This window comes from Carlito syrichta, unplaced genomic scaffold (assembly GCF_000164805.1).
Source record: "Carlito syrichta isolate Samal-C Ts95f unplaced genomic scaffold, Tarsius_syrichta-2.0.1 Scaffold304654, whole genome shotgun sequence".
NCBI lineage: Eukaryota > Metazoa > Chordata > Mammalia > Primates > Tarsiidae > Carlito > Carlito syrichta.
In genome coordinates, this window is record NW_007248750.1 from 167,071 (window position 1) to 184,488 (window position 17,418).

At 44.0% G+C, this 17,418-nt stretch overlaps 1 pseudogene; it reads right to left on the minus strand.

Annotated features, from left to right (window-relative positions):
• Positions 1-5,458: 5,458 nt before the first annotated feature.
• Positions 5,459-9,263, minus strand: LOC110595831 (annotated as a pseudogene).
• Between the last annotated feature and the right edge of the window lie 8,155 nt (positions 9,264-17,418).

Here is a 17,418-nt window from a genome sequence, read left to right on the forward strand (position 1 = left end):
AGCCCAGGGGTTTGAGACCAGCCTAGGCACCATAAAACTTGCATCTCTCAAAAAAAGAAAATCAAAAAATTAGCTGGGTGTGGTAGCACACACCTGGGGTAGGGGTGTGCACCTGTAGTCCTAGCTACTCAGGAGGCTGATGCCAGAGGATCCCCTGAGACCAGGAGGTAAAGGCTGCAGTGAGTCGTGATCGTGCCACTGCACTCCAGCCTGGGTGACATACTAAGACCCTAACTCAAAAACAAAAACAAAAAACAAAGAAATACATTGGTTAATACTTCAAACTATATAGAAACAGACACATAAACCAATGGAACAGAATAGAGAGACCAGAAAGAAATCCATGCACCTAAAGCCAACTGATTTTCAACAAAGGTGCCAAGGACACACAACCGGGAAAAAGACAGTGGCTTCAGTAAATGGTGCTGGGAAAACTGGATATCCATATGAAGAAGAATGAAACTAGACTTCTATCTCTTATCATATATACAAAAATCAACTCAAAATGGATTAAAGACTTAAATGTAAGATCTGAAATTATGAAACTACTAGAAGAAAATATAGGGGAATTGCTTCTTGGCATTGATCTAAGAAAGAATTTTTTTTTTTTTTGAATTGAAGTCTCACTCTGTCGCCCCGTCTGGAGTGCAGTGGCCACTCCCAGCCACCGCAGCCTCCACCTGCTGGGCTCCGGCGATCCTTCTGCCTCAGTCTCCCAAGTAACTGGAACTACAGGTGCGCACTACCACGCCCAGCTAACTTTTGATTTATTGTATAGATGAGGTCTTGCCAAGTTCCCCAGGCGGGTCACAGGCAATCCACTCACCTCAGCCTCCCAAAGCATGGGATTACAGGCTGAGCCACCGAGCCCGGCTTAAGAAAGAATTTTTTTGAGATAATACCTTAAAAGCACAGACATCAAAAGCAAAAACAGGCAAATGAGATTACATCAAACTATAAAGCTTCTGCACAGCAAAGAAAATAATTAACAAATTAAAAGACAACCCACAGAATGAGAAAAAAATATTTTCAAAGTATACATCCAACAGGGGTTAATGTTCAGAATATATAAGGAACTCAAACAACTCATTAGCAAAAATAATAATAATAATCCAATTAAAAGTGGATGAAAGCCGGGCTCGATGGCTAAGCCTGTAATCCTGCGCTTTGGGAGGCCAAAGTGAGTGGATTGCCTGAGCCCACGGGTTTGAGAACGCCTGGGCAACTTGGCGAGACTTCATCTCTACAATAAATTTAAAAATTAGCTGGGCGTGGTAGCGCACGCCTGTAGTTCCAGCTACTTGGAAGGTTGAAGTGGAAGGATCGCCAGAGCCCAAGCAGGTCGAGGTTGCAGTGGCCAGGAGCGGCCACTGTACTCCAGTCTGGGCAACAGAGTGAGACTCCAACTCAAAAAAAAGAAGAAATAAAAAGTGGATGAAAGACCTGAACAGACACTCCTCAAACAAATACATTCAAAGGGCCAACAGATACGTGGCTATAAGAATAATCAGCAGAGAAATGCATTTCAAAACCACAATGAGATATCCCCACTCCAGTTAGAATTACTATTATCAAAAAGACAAAAGACAAGAAGTGTTGGTAAGGATGTAGAGAAAAGGGAAGCCTTTTCATTTCATTTACATTTTCCTTGCTGGGAATGTAAGTTAGTATAACCATTATAAAAAACAGTTATGGAGGGTCCTCCAAATATTAAAAATGAAACTACCATATGATCCAGGAATTCTACTACTAGGCGTGTATCCAAAGGAAATGAAATTAAATTGTGTATGTCCCTCTAGATGATAAGAACTTTAAACATATACACACAATTATTGTTATTCTACCAATCAGTATGTCAAAGAGATATCTGCACTCCCATGTTTATTGCAGCACGACTCACAATAGTCTAGACATGGAATCAGCCTAAGTGGCCATCAATGAATGAATGGATGAAGAAAATGTGTTATATATAAACAATGGAATACTCTTCAGTCATAAAAAAAATAAAATAAAATCTTGTCATTTGTGACAACATGTATAAACCTGGAGGACATTATGTTACAAGAAATAAGCCAGGCACAGAAAGATAAATGTCACATTATCTCACTCATAAGTGGAATCTAAAAAATTTGACCTCATAAAAGGAGAGAGTAGAATAGTGGTTACCAGAGGCTGGGGTGGGGAGGGAGAGAGGTTGGTCAATGGGTACAAAGTTACACTCAGATAGGAGGAATCAGTTCTGGTGTTCTATTGCACAATAGAGCAGCTATAATTAACAATAATGTTAGTGTACATCACAAAATAACAGAAGAAAAGATTTTGAATGTTCTCACCACAAAGAAGTGATAAATATTTGAGGTGATGGATTTGCTAATGACACTGATTTGATCATTACATAGTGTATATATGTACTGAAATATAACATTGTATCCTATAAATATGTATGATTATCATGTGTCAACTCAAAATAAAATAAGGCCCGGCTCAGTGGTTCAGCTTGTGATCCCAGCACTTTGGGAGACAGAGGGGAGTGGACTGCCTGAATCGGTGGGTTCGAGACCAGTCCCAGCAACTTGGTGATACCTCATCTCTACAATAAATCACAACTTAGCCAGTCATGGTAGCGCGCACCTGTAGTTCCAGCTACTTGGAAGGCTGAGGCAGAAGGATCGCCAGAGCCCAGCGGGTTGATGTTGGGGTGGCCGTGAGTTTGCCACTGCACTCCAGCCTGGGTGACAGAGTGAGACTCCAACTAAAAATAATAATAAAATAATAAAATAAAGCTTTAAAAATACTTCAAACTCCCGTAATCTCAGTTACGCAGGATGCTGAGGCAGGAGGATTGCTTGAGGCCAGGAGTTCAAGACAAGCCTGGACAACATACTGAGCCTTTATCTCTACAGAAAAAATTTTAAAAATTAGCTGGGCATGATGGCAGCTGCCTGTAGTCCCAGCTGTTTGAGAGGCTGAGGCAGAAGAATCGCTTGAGCCCAGGAGTTCAACGCTGCACTCCAGAGGGCAACCAAGTGAGATCTTACTCTAAAAAACATAATTGAAAATATTTTTTAAATTGAGATGCAATTCACATAACATAAAGTGAACTTAAAGTATAGAGTTCAGTGATATTGGATACATGAAAAATGTTGTGCAGCTACCACCTCTGTCAAGTTCCAAAACATCTTTATCATCCCCAAAAGGAAGCCCTGTACCCATTAAGCAGTCATTCCTCAGTCGTCCCTGGCAACCACCAATCTGCTTTCTGATTCTATTAATTTACCAATTTGGGATATTTCATGTAAATAGAATCATACAATATGTGACCTTTTATTTCAAACTATTTCCAACCACACATATACAGAACTCTATTATGTACCAGTCACCCGCTAAGTTAGTGCTAGAGGTAAGACATGATCCCTGCCTTCACAGGGCTTACTAGACAGAAACCATTCAAATAAATACAAATAGTTATCTAATTACAAATGTGCAAATGCTGCAGAATTGAAAAACAAAATCTACAGGAAAGGGAAAATGAAGGGAATTGGTCTAGTTCAGGGAAGGAGGGAAGGCTTCTTTGAAGAGATGACATTCAAGCTGAGCCCTGAGAATGAGTAGGGATAAGCCAGGAAAGGGGGGATAAACCCTCCAGGGTGGACAGGGAATCTGGCATTGAAAGATTTAATCAGAGGCATCATAAAACTTGATTTGGAATGTTTTGTTTCTGTTTTTGTAGATTTTCTTTTTAAAAAAAACTAAAGTCCTTAGCTTACATTAAGGTTCACTCTTTACATTGTGAAGTTAACAAATGTATAATGAAAATGAATTCATGATTACAGTATCATACAGAATAGTTTCACTGCCCTAAAAATACCCTGCATTTCATCTATTCATCCCTCCCCTGTCTACTCCTCCCAACTGCTGGCCACTTCTGATCTTTGTATTGTCTTCTATAGTTTTACATTTTTCCCAGAATGTCACATAGTTGGAATCATACAGTAGGTAGCCTTTCAGACTGTTTTTTTTTTCCAATTAGCAATATGCATTTAGGATTCCTCCATGGCTTTGCATGGCTCGATAGCTCATTCCTCTTATGTATTTGAGAGGGTAATATATATTTTTAACAATTTTAAGTGTCCAATTCCATAAAATTAAGTATATTCACATTGTTGTGCAACTATCACCCCCAACCATCTCAGAACTTAGCAGAACTTAGCTCATTCTTTTTTTTTAACCTGCACACACATGCTTATTGCAGCATTATTCACAATAGCAAAAACATGGAACCAACTATGCTGCCCATCAAAAGTGGACTGGATTTTTAAAATGTGGTATATTTACACAATAGAATATTACACAGCCATAAAGAAGGACAAAATTATGGACTTCACAGCAACTTGGATGAACTTAAGCATCTAATATCAGTGATCTATCACAGAAACAACTGAGTACCACATTCTCACTCATAAGCGGCCCCTGAACATTTACCATAATACTATAAGAAAGAGATCGGCAGGAGTGGGAAACTGCTGGGGGTAGAGGGAGCACACTTCATCAATAAGGGTAACTGATCTCAAATCAGGTGAAGTGGGGACCAAAGTGAGGCCCAAACTTTACCTGCAAAATGACCACTGTGAACTTAACACTGAATTGTATCCTACATCTTTAAAATAAATAATTTTAAAAATTATTTTATTATTTTTTAGAGATATAGTGTTACTCTGTCACCCAGGCTGGAGTGCAGTGGCATAATCACAGCTCACTGCCACCTTGACCTCCTGGACTCAAGCAATCTTCCTACCTCAGCCTCCAGAGTAGCTGGAACTACAGGTGTGTGCCACTATGCCCAGTTAATTTTGTGTGTGTGTGTGTAGACACAAGTTGCATTATGTTGCACAGAATTCCTAGCCTCAAGCAATCCTCCTGCCTTGGCTTTCTAAAGTGCTGTGATTACAGGTGTGAGCCACTGTGCCAGACCAAATTTTTACATCTTTGATATTGAAAGATGTTAAAATTAAAACAGTCAACTGCATGTTTTAATTTAATTGGCAGAATTTCTTCTTAGCAATACATAAAATATTGCTGCATCTTATAGTTGATGTTGTCTTAGACTCAATGAAATATGATACCTGGCTGTGAATAAGAAATAAATTCAAAGGCAAAGTTTCAAACCTGAGTTATTGGGAGTTTCCTTGACACCTATACTGGAGTCTAACCAAATCTTCTATTTGAGCAATAACCATTGACAATATCGCTGCTCACTCACTTTCCCCACTTGAATTTAATAATAATAAATAGAAGTGCTTATTTATGACAACTTTAATATGAACACGTTTGACCCTCCAGAAACCGTCATAACTGAAAGGGAGGAGCAGGCTGACACTGCAAGAAGTACATTATGCTTAGGGAGGGATGACGTGCTGTTTCTGGATTCAGCTGACATTCAAATATATCACAGCAGCAGTCATCTAAACAGTCGGAACTTCTTCAAATACTGACACACTTCTTCTTTGGGGTAGGGCTGAAGTGCAATGCAAGTGGCGATGTTCTCGGGCTGCTCAAGCCACAACATGTGGTCAACGTCCTTCTGCTGCAAGGTCTCAGCCACCTCCTTCAGGGTGGTCTCGTTTGGAATCTCGAAAACCACTTTGCGCATGCGCGCCAGCTCTTGGAGCTAAGCGGCAGTGTGCGAGTGGTCGCGGTGAAGGCGTAAGGCCACAGTGGCTGCGTGACAAACCTGCGCTACCAGTGTGCCCACCGGCCAGGAAAACACAGCCTGTGATAGATCCTTTCGTAACACCAAGTGTTGTATCAGGATCTGCGGCTCTGCCCCACAGACACCCAAAAGGCGGTACCTACTCCCGGTGCATGCTGGGCTCAGAGCTCATTCTTTTTACCACTGAATTATATTCCATTTTATGGATGTACCACAGTTTGTTTATCCAGGGAACAATTGAGGTATAATTTGTTGCTCTTTTTTTTGAGTTAGAGTCTCACTCCGTCACCCAGGCTGGAGTGCACTGGCACTCCCACGGCCACCCCAGAGTCAGTCCTCTGGGCTCCAGCGATCCTTCCGCCTCAGCCTTCCAAGCAGCTGGAACTACAGGTGCATAAGACCATGTCCGGCTGATTTTTAAATTTGATTTATTTATTTTGTAGTTGGCGTCTTACTCCATTGCCCAGGCTGGAGTGCAGTGGCACGCTCACAGCCACCGCAGCCTCAGCCTACTGGGCTCCGGCGACCCTTCTGCCTCAGCCTTCCAAGTAGCAGGAACTACAGGTACCCACTACCAAACCCGGCTAATTTTTGATTTATTTGAATGGCCTCGCCAAGTTGCCTGGGCTGGTCTCCAACCTCAGGCAATCCACTCGCCTCGGCCTCCCAAAGTGCTGGGATTACAGGCTGAGTCACCGCGCCGGACCATAATTTGTTTTTAAATAAGATCACTGATTTCCATGTGGAGGAATGATTGGAGAAGGGTCAAGAATGGAGGCAAGGAAGCCAGAGAAGTGGCTACTTCTGTCCTCCAAGCAAGAAATGATAGTGGCTTCAACTGGCATGGTCTCAGTGGAAGTGGAGAGAAGTGGGCAAATGTAAGAGAATGAGCAGGATGGAATTGGCAGGTTTTGGAGATACAGATTGAATGTGGGATTGAGGGACAGGACAGAGTTCAGGATGAGGTGCAGCTTTCTGACTTGGGTGACTAGGTAGATAGATGGTGGTTTCACTCACTGAGATGGGGAAATGAAGAAGGAAGAATACATCTGAGAGAAGACCACAAGTTCAACTTTGATCTGATGTTTTGGGTTGGAAGTGAGAGACATTCAAGTGGAAATGTGACATGCCCTATTGAACTTGAAGGTTTAGAACCCAAACCTCTCTCACTCTCAATTACCAAACAATCCAGGCCAAGTTCCCTCCAGCCTCAGTACCATGGCATTGCTGTTTCTTTGCCTGGCACATTTCTCCCCCAGATGGTCACATGATTAGCTCCTCCTAAACATTCAGCTCTCAGGTCAAATATCACCTAATTGGAGAATCCTTCCTTACAATCCAAGCTAAGGTCAATGTAAGGAGTGAGCTAAGGATCCACATTGGTCAGATTTGCATAAAAGATTACTTCCAGGCTGGAGTCGGTGGCTCATGCCTACATTCCCAACACTTTGGGAGGCCTAAGTGGGAGGATTGTTTGAGGCCAGGAATTCAAGACCAGCTTGGGCAACATAGCAAGTTTCCATCTCTACAAAAAAATGAAATAAAAATTAGCTGAGCACACCTGTAGTCCCAGCGACTGGGGAGGCTGAGGTGAAAGGATTACTTGAGTCAAGGAGGCCAAGGCTGCGCTTAGCCAGGATTGCACCACTACACACCAGCCTAGGTAACAAGGTGAGACCCTGACTTTAAAAAAAAAAAAAAAAATGACAGCCGGGCTCGGTAGCTCAGACTTTAATCCCACGCCTTTGGGAGGCTGAGGTGAGTGGATTGCCTGAGCCCGTGGGTTCGAGACCCGCCTGGGCAACTTGGCGAGACCTCATCTCTACAATAAATAAAAAATCAGCCGGGCGTGGTAGCGCATGCCTGTAGTTCCAGCTACTTGGAAGGCTGAGGCGGAAGGATTGCCAGAGCCCAGCAGGTCGAGGCTGCGGAGGCCGGGAGCGGCCACTGCACTTCAGTCTGGGTGACAGAGTGAGACTCCAACTCAAAAAAAAAATGACTTCCAGAAACTTAGTGCTTACATCAGTAAACATTCATTTCTCACCCAGGGTTCTGTGGGTCAGCTGTGGCTCAGCAGGGCTCTCCTGGGCTGGGCTGGACTGGGCTAGGCTGGGTTGGGCTGAGCTCTAGACCATAGATTGAATTCATGGCTGCCTTACATGACTTCTCATTTGGAGTCTGGGCTGAAGGAGCCTCCCCTATCTGGGACTCCTTGTTCTCATGACCAAGGACAATTGTTCAGGAGGAATGAATGGAAATACTCTGTGCCTTGGAGCTCTCTCCTGTCACTTCCACACATACTCTTGTGGCCAAAGCAAGTCACATGGACAAGTGCAATATCAACAGGGTGAGGAAGTATACCCCTTCCACGGTGAGGAGGGCTGGGAAAAGTAAATATTTGCCAAACAACAATACAATCTACCAAATGACCCAATTCTTTTTTTCCTAGATGGCCAATGTTTATTGAGTAATCTCTCCACACTCTTATGAAATACCATCTTTTACAAATGAATTAATGAGTGAATGGAGAATTTGCCTTTCAAGCCAGGAAGATTCTCTCTACTCTTCAAATGAGGAACCTAAGGCTCAGAGAAGGGAGTGACTCACCCATGGTCATAGAAACCACTTGTGGCAAGTCCAGCCTGTTTGGCTCCTTAGTTCAGTTCTGTACATACAACAAATAAGGCAGGAAAGTTATACTTTCTGGGTAGCAAGTCCACATCACCTATTCCACCCTCCCACTGAAGTGTGATTGACAGGCACATAATCAGAGGGCAAGTACATCAGAGGGTCTCCTTGCTGATTCAATCTCAGTGCTCACTCCAAAGCCAGGTAGAACCTTAATTTGTCATTTCCGGGTCCCTGAGCCATAAATGTTAAGTGTGTATTGAGTGAATGAGTCATTGGTACTGTGGTATTTTAATTGCTGATTAAGTGTTTGTGAATTTTGTGTCCTGCCTCAGCTGTGCCTGCCCCTCAGGCACAGACAGTCATCTCTACTTCTTTGGGGACCCCCAGTGTCTAGCATGGAGAGGGTACACAGTAGCACTAAAAAATGAGGTATAGGAAAAGTCTGCAAGAACATGCCTCAGATAAAGAGTGGGCAGGCTTACTTAGGACTTTCTGCTTTAGGTCTTTGTGTAACATTTGAACAGTTCACAATGAGTATAGTTTACTTCTGTAGGTATGAGTATTGTTATGCTTTTGATTGCATGGTTGCAATCAGAAAGAAAAAAACAATCTGGAAATATTCTAAATTTCATACTAGCGTGCAAAAAGCAATTATTGTTGGTTGGTTGGGAAACTCCTGAAAGTCATCTTCCTCCAGAATTCTACTCCCACACATTGACAGAAGCCTGTTTTCAGAAACACTGAGTCAATTCCCAGTCACTCCTTCAGTCGGTAAGCCAGGGAGCACCTACCACATGCCAAGTGCTGAGTGAGCCACCAGGGTGACAGGTGACAGGCAGGGAAACAGGTGGTAGCCAGAGTCTGCGGGGCCTGCATTCATAACATAGCTGACATGGATGGTGCTGGACCAAGGGCCAGACATCGTGCTAAGTGCTCCACATGGATTATCACGTTTAATCCGCAAAACAAGTTGATGAAGTAGGAGCTATTATTATACTATTTAACAGCTGTGGAAACTGAAATGCAGAGAGGAGAAGGAACTTGCCCAAGGTCACATAACTAGCAGATGGTGGAAGTGACATTTGATTCCAGAGTCTGTGATCTCCACTGCTACCCACACTGCTTCTCACTAGGAACTTGTCCACATTCCACAGGCAGTAAGTGGCAGAGTCAAAATTCAAACCAAGAAAGGCTCATCAGCCACCAGAGAATATAGTCTTAACTAACAAGACATGCTTTTCCCTCTCCATTTCTAGATCCAATACCAACATGCTGGGTGACCTTGAGTAGCCTCCCTAAACCTCTGTTTTTAGGCTGCAAAACAGAAAGAATGCAGCTTACCCTTAGGAGCTATAGTGAGGCTTGTATGAGAAGATAGTTTCTTCCATGAAACACAATAGGTGCTCAGTCAAGATATGTCTGTGTTCTTCCTATTTTCCAGGAGTTGGTTGCAGTTGGACAAGGGGACATAGAAGCAAGCCACAGGAGCAAGCCAATAAGCGCTGTGACCAAGGGGTGCCCTAAGTCCTAGACCAGAGACTAGGCACAGGATGAAAAGCCAAGGATTGCTGTATACCCAGAAAATTCAGCTGAAGGAGTCCTGGAATAAACAACCCCTAGAAGGAGGGGGGGTTTTGTTCGTCATCTTTCCTGTTTTCCTAGTCTGTCCCAGTTCTAAAACCTCCTCTTAATCTTGTCAGGATTTTTGGACCTCTGCCCCAGGAAGGAGCCGCCAGGAGGCTCAAAGTGAGCCAAGTTTTCAAGGAAGTGATGTCTTCAGTGGGTCAAGAGAAGGCAAGAGGTTTTCTGGAAGAGAGAATGAGGCAGAGACAGAAACAGGGAAGAGCCCAGTTAGAAGATTGGAAGATCCCTTCCTGAACTAATGGAGAAACTGAGGCTTAGAACAGCTAGGTTTACTGATTGTGCTGAAGACCGAGTTGGGGCAAGTAGCCTATACTCCCACCTCCCAGTCAAGTCCTCCCAACTGCATGTACTAACGGCTCACCCCCTTCCTACTCTAAGACTACTGACTACTCAGGCAGGGGGAGCTGCCTCATTTCTCCTCCCACAACAGCTTTTTTTTTTTTTTTTTTTTTTGAGTAAAAGTCTCACTCTGACGCACAGACTGGAGTGCAGTGGCACACTTACAGCCACCACAGCCTCGACCTCTTGACCTGCTGGGTTCAGGCGATCCTTCCGCCTCAGCCTTCCTAATAGCTGGAACCACAGGTGTGTGTCACCACACCTGACCAATTTTTGTATTTATTTATTGGAGAGATTAGGTCTCGCCAAGTTGACCAAGCTGGTCTCCAACCCCTATACTCAGGCAGCCCTCTCGCCTCTGCCTCCCAAAGTGCTGGGATTACATGCATTAGCCACTGCACCTAGTTCCCACAAGTGCTATCAGCAATATCTCTTCATCACTGCACCAGGGACTTTGAAAGCACAGAGGTCGCCTGTAGTCCTGGCTAATTGAAAGGCTGAGGTGGAAGGATCGCCGGAGCCCAGCAGGTTGATGCTGGGGTAGCTATAGCTGTGAGCATGCCACTGTGCTCCAGCTTGGGTGACAGAGTGAGACTCCAACTCAAAAAAAAAAACAAAACCACACAGATGTGGGGCCCATGGGTACTGGAAGAGGAACCAGTAGGTGCAAAGACCTTAGTGGGTTTGGTCATGTGGGAAATTCAGATGACAGACCCTCTGGAAGAAAGAGCTAATGCTTCCTGAGCACCTACTATATGTCTGCACAATGCCAGGCATAGTCAACATCATCTAATCATCACACTAAGTCTGGGAAGTAGATTCCCGTTTTGCAGATGAGGAATGTGAAGCTCATGTTCTCTACTTAACTCTACCTCCAGCCCATAACTCTCTTCCAAGCACTAGACCTGGCTATCCCCTCTGTCTTGGGTATCTCTACTTGTATAATCATGTGCTTCTCAAAATCAGTCTGTACCATTCTGAACTCATCATCTTTCCCTCCCACAGACTTCTGGTTTCCCATCAGAAACCCAGATACCAACTCACCACTCAGAAACCCAGATACCAACCTTGACTCCACCTTCTCCCTATTCCCATCTCCAAGTAGTAATTTGGATCAGTGGTCCCACCTCTGACTCTATTTCCCATTGGCTTTCCTTAGTTTCAAGGTTTGTAGCATAGTCAAGACTTTCATCATCTCAATCTTAGATGACTCAGACAACTTTTGAAAAGTTCATCTTGTCTCCAGTTTTCCCTGCATACATCCATGCTCCACCCAAACATCAGGAAAATGTTCTGACATGCATATCTATCTACTCTCAACCAACTGAAAACCTTTCAGTGGCTTCTCAGTACCCTTAAGATAAACCTTTGACAGAGGCTTACCAGGCCCTAAAAGACTTGACCCTTGCTGCCTTCCTTGCTGTCATGTTAGGTCACTACCTACCCTCTACCCCCGGCCTTGGACATCCTGGACTCACAGTTCATTTTTCACTTCAAGGCCTTGGCACGTGCTGTTTTCTCTGCCTTTGCCTATCTAACTCCTTCTCATCTTTCAGATCTCAGCTTAGTCACCACTTCCTGACCACCCTCTCTTAGGTTTCATGAGCTGTCCCTCCAATGGTTCCACAGTTCCCCTATACTTCCTTCACTGGGCTACCCACCCCCTCCCTCTCATATGCCCCTATACAAGCCAACAAAGACTTCGTGGCACAGAATGCTGGAGCAACAATCTCCAATGAAAATACAATGCATGCCACCTATGTAATTATAAATGTTATAGTAACCACATTTGAAAAAGTAAAAGTGAGATAGACAAAATTAATTTTAATAACATTTTGACCCAACATTTCAAAAACAGCATTATTTCAACATATAATCAATATAAGAAGTTTTGTACTAAAACTTTGAAATCCAGTGTGTATTTTATACTCACAGTACATCTCACTTTGGACTAGCCGCGTTTCAAGTGCTCAATAGCCTGTTTAGCTAGAGACTACCCGATTAGGCAGTGCAGTTTTAGAGAATGTTTGAAGCTAACCGGCCTGTGCCCTGTACTGGGGACACTGATTCTGAGAAATATTCATGGCACTCTTTGGAAAAAAAGGATTCTAAGTCAAACAGATCTTGAAAACACTGACAAAATGAAATAGGGTTTTCATGCTTCAGGACCTCCAGAATCTTCTCTGTGCTAATGTGAGATGTGATACAGACCAGAGAGCATGTAGCATTTCCCCAGCTTGAGCTCAGAGCTCTATTTTCCTAAAGCATTTCTGAGGGATGAGATGTGATACAAAACAGAAGAGCATATAGCATTTCCCCAACTTATTTGATCAGGAGTTCTGTTTTCATAAAGCATTTCTGGGGATTAGTGTCCAGTGAAGTGTTCTTTGGCCAGTGTTAGTTTAGCCACATCCTTGATTCAGTAGATCCCAGGATCCCCACAGGAAGAACCTGGGGTTTAGGAAGTCCACCTCAAGTGCCTCAGTGCCCCAAACCTGATTACTTCATAGACTAAACTATTCTGGGAGGCCACACAGGGCAAGACTAGAATTAGTGAACAAAAATTGCAATGTATTTGAGCTCAAACAAGAAGGGGTTTTGGTTGTGTATATGTGCGTGCATATTTAAAAAGTTTAAATCTTAAGTTGCCAGATCTGCCTGGAAAATGCAATAGATGACCTTGTGAGATGATGACTTCTCCATCACTAGTGATCAAGAAGTGATCAAGGCTGGAGTTCTTTTTGGACTTGGAAGCTCCTCCCCAGAGTTTCTAATTTTCCTTTTCCAGAACTTAAAGACAGAGAGAGAGAGAAAGCAACAATGGACAGAAACTTCAACATCAGAGGAATTGATCAGACATCCTCTGGACCCTCTGTTAAAAGCATACTTTAGTATACTGGAGGCTTTAGTAAAGGGTTTATAGCCAAATCTCCATTGAGGTTCCTTTATCTATTTTTTTTTTTTTTTGAGTTGGAGTCTCACTCTGTCTCCCAGACTGGAGTGCAGTGGCCGCTCCTGGCCACTGCAGCCTTGACTGCTGGGCTCCGGCAATCCTTCTGCCTCAGCCTTCCAAGTAGCTGGAACTACAGGCGCATACTACCACACCCAGGTAATTTTTGATTTATTGTAGAGATGAGGTCTCACCTACTCAGGCAGGTCTCGAACCCGCGGGCTCAGGCAATCCACTCACCTCAGCCTCCCAAAGGCGGGCGATTACAGGCTGAGCCACCGAGCCCGGCCTTTATCTATTTTATACACAGTTAAAATCTGGTCATTGACTAACTGAATCAATAAATCATCAGTCAATCAAAATGTGTGGGTTGTGGACAAGAGAATGGTCTATTTCCTTTAAAATTACTTTTGTGGGACAAAATCAGGTAAGAACAATCTGTGCTGTTAGAATTCATCAAGATAGTGGTGACTTTTGTGGGGAATGACAGGAAGGAAGCACAGAGGGGTTTTCTGGGTATTGAAAATCTTTTAGGCCGGACTTGGTGGCTCAGTTTGGTAATCCCAGCACTTTGGGAGGCCAAGGTGAATGGATTGCTTGAGCCTGCAGGTTTGAGACCTGCCTGGGTAACTTGGCGAGACCTCGTCTCTACAATAAATAAAAAATTAGCCAGGCATGGCAGCACATGCCTGTAGTTCCAGTTACTTGGAAGGCTGAGGTGGAAGAATCGCTGGAGCCCAGCAAGTTGACGCTGGGGTGGCCGTGAGTGTGCCACTGTACTCCAGCCTGGGTGACAAAGTGAGACGCCAACTCAAAAAATAAATAAATAAAATCTTCTATTCCTTGATTAGGTGCAGTGCAGGTTACACAGAAGCAGTCAGTTTGAGAAAATTCTTCAAGCTGTACAAGCTTTATATAAGCACTTTTCTGTATGTATATTACATTTCACTAAAAAAAAAAGTTTTAGAAATGGCTTATATGATGATACATTGCTTTATCACACAGAAAATAAAAGTGTGGCTATGATTAGCCCAACTAAAATTATCTGGCTGGTCTGAGACTTGAGCTAGAAAGAAAGAAGTTAACCATCAGCCAGGTGTTTTTCTCATGTAGGGTCTGAGTAGCATTTGTACTGGCTCTGAGAGCAGCTAAAGGTGAGCCATGCTGTAGAGAGGCCCCTAGCCATCCACAGACAGACAGCAGAAGGAATCAGACCAATTATCTCAGAGCCTCCAGGTGCCTATCAGTGGGAAGTATCCAGAAGCAGAGGCCTTGAAAAGTTGGGCTATGGCGGAGTGTGGTGGCTCATGCTTATAATCCCAGCACTTTGGGAGGCTGAGGTGAGAGAATTCCCTGAGCCCAGGAGTTTGAGACCAGCCTGGGCAACATGACAAGACCTTGTCTCTACGGTGGTTCAGCCTGTAATCCCGCGCCTTGGGAGGCTGAGGTGAGTGGATTGCCTGAGCCCATGGGTTTGAGACCTGCCTGGGCAACTTGGTGAAACCTCATCTCTACAATAAATCAAAAAATTAGCCGGGTGTGGTAGCATACGCCTGTAGTTCCAGCTAATTGGAAGGCTGAGGCGGAAGGATCACTGGAGCCCAGCAGGTCAAGTCTGTGGTGACCGGGAGTGGCCACTGCACTCCAGTCGGGGCGACAGAGTGACAACTCAAAAAAAAAAGAAAAAATTTTTTAAAATTAGCTGACCATGGTGGCGCATGCCTATAGTCCCAGCTTCCTGGAAGGCTGAAGTGGAAGGATCCTCTGAGCCCAGCTGGTCGAGGCTGCGGTAGTTGTTATCATGTCACTGCACTTCAGCCTGGGCAACAGAGTGAGGCTCCGACTCAAAAAAAAAAAAAAAAAAAGGTTGGGCTCTGTGTCCACATGACAAGTATGGGGCCTGGCTCAAAGTAGGTGTCCCCTTCCTTCTTCATACCTAGATTGCAGGTATGACAATCCCAGAAGCGCCGAGACCTGCTAGTAGAAGGGACTGATGTACCACATTTTAGGGCTAGCAAGGATCACAGAGGTTGGCACAGCTGGGCTGAGAATGGGAGGGGAAGCGAAACCTTGCTTAGCTAACATGTGTTCAAGCAACTGCAAAGAAACCACCTGTGGTCAGTTAAAGAGTGGAAGGGGAGAAAGAAGGAGCTTCAGAGAAATGGGGGTGGTGCTGAGGATAATGGGTTTTAGGTGGTAGAGACGGGGGAGGCTAAAGAAAACAGAAGTTAAGAATAACAGGCTACACACCATAGGATGAGGGTGGGAGTTGGGGTAGGTAGATTTTGAATGGTGGAAACCAAGAGATAAAATAAAACAGCAGTTAATGATAGGCAACACACAATCAATCGTGCAGAGGAAAGAAACCCTTGACTCGGAGCTATGTGATTTGGCAAAACATCTAACCAAGCAGTTCTCTCATCTGTAAAAATGGGACAATAATAGTTCCTTCCTCTTGGGGTTGTTGAGAGAATGAAATCAGTCGATGCATGAAAAATGTTGAACAAATCTTTCAGTTGCTGTTAATAGTAAAGTATTGACAATATGTAGGAAGAAACTTCTGCTTCCTAAAGGAGACCAGGTAGACTGATTTGGGAGCCAACAACAAGAAATCTAGAGAGGAGAGGAAAAGAAGAGAGACCACCCAGAGGAAGAGTTTTTAATCTAGGTGCATCTGAACTTCTATGCAAAATGCTGTGTTTAAGTGTACTTACTTGTATATTAATTTTTTGGAGGGAGAGGGCCTATAGCCCACATCAGCTGTCCAAAAGAGTCCATCTCTCTTTCTTTCTCCTACACACACACACACACACACACACACACACACACACACACTTGTTTAAGAATTACTGATCTCTTCAGAGAAACGTGAGGGGGGAAAATTACTGATCTAGAGAAATGAAGAGCCAAGAGAAGGAAGCAAATGAGACAAGAGTGAGCCATCTCCATGAACTAAGACGTGGGGTTGGAGGTGGTAGAGAGTATAAAGGGGCAAAGGAGAGAGAGCTCACTGGCATGAAGACATGAAGAAGCAAGCCAGCTCACAATGAGAACGGAATAGAGGTTAGCTCAGCTCTCATATGGCCCAGAGGCTCACAGAGGCTGTTGGGTGAAGTCTGGGTGAGTGAATGGATGAGCAGCTGAGGATTGTGGAAACTAGAGAGGTAGACTGCAGACAAGGAGGGAGGGCTTAAGAGAGACCTTGACTTGGAAGGTTTGAGTGGACAAATTCTTTCCATTTGCCAAGTGTGACAGGAAAAAACTGTCAGCCAGTATATGGTTCTCTGCATCTGAAATACTTCTGATTCTGTGAGGATTTGCAGGAAGGCAGTTTGCCAGGAAGAGATACTTAACTGTTGGCTCTGTGGCTGTCTCAGAAACACCCCAGGGCAGAGTAGGGTGGGCAGAGACATTGTTTTCTGACAGCTGTGGATCTATACCCTGACTTGGCCATTCCATTCATTCATGCAACAAATATTGCTTAAGCACCTACTATGTGCCCAACTTTGTCTCAGGGGCGGGGGATGCAACAATAAATAAAGATGGTCCCTGAGCTCAAAAAAATTTTACATCTAACTGGGGAAATGGATGATGCCCGTGCAGTATAATAGGTTCTGAAACAGGGACCAAGCACATGTTGCTACAGGAACAGAGAGAAAGAGCATTCATATTTCTCCAAGCCTTGGTCTCTTTATCTGCAAAATGGAAATCTTGTTATTCATTACAAGGAGTCTCCTGGCATATTCTAGGCCCCTGCTTGGCACATATGAGGAGCTTGTTGCAGCTATAATTAATTCATCTATTCAACAAATGTTCAGTGAGCACCCCATGTGTTCCCAGAGCTTCTATGGATAGTAGAAATTAAGCATTAAAATAAATAAATAAGAAGCACTGCCTTCATCATCAAGATTACATCCCAGGCTAGGTGCAGTGACTCACGTCTGTAATCCCAGCACTTTGAGGTCGAGGCAGGAGGATAGCTTGAGCCCAGGAGTTGCAGACCAGCCTAGACAGCATAGTGAGACCTCATCTCTACAAAAAAATTTTCTTAGAAATTAGCTTGAGCCGGGCTCGGTGACTCAGTCTGTAATCCCGCGCCTTGGGAGGCTGAGGTGAGTGGATTGCCTAAGCCTGCGGGTTTGAG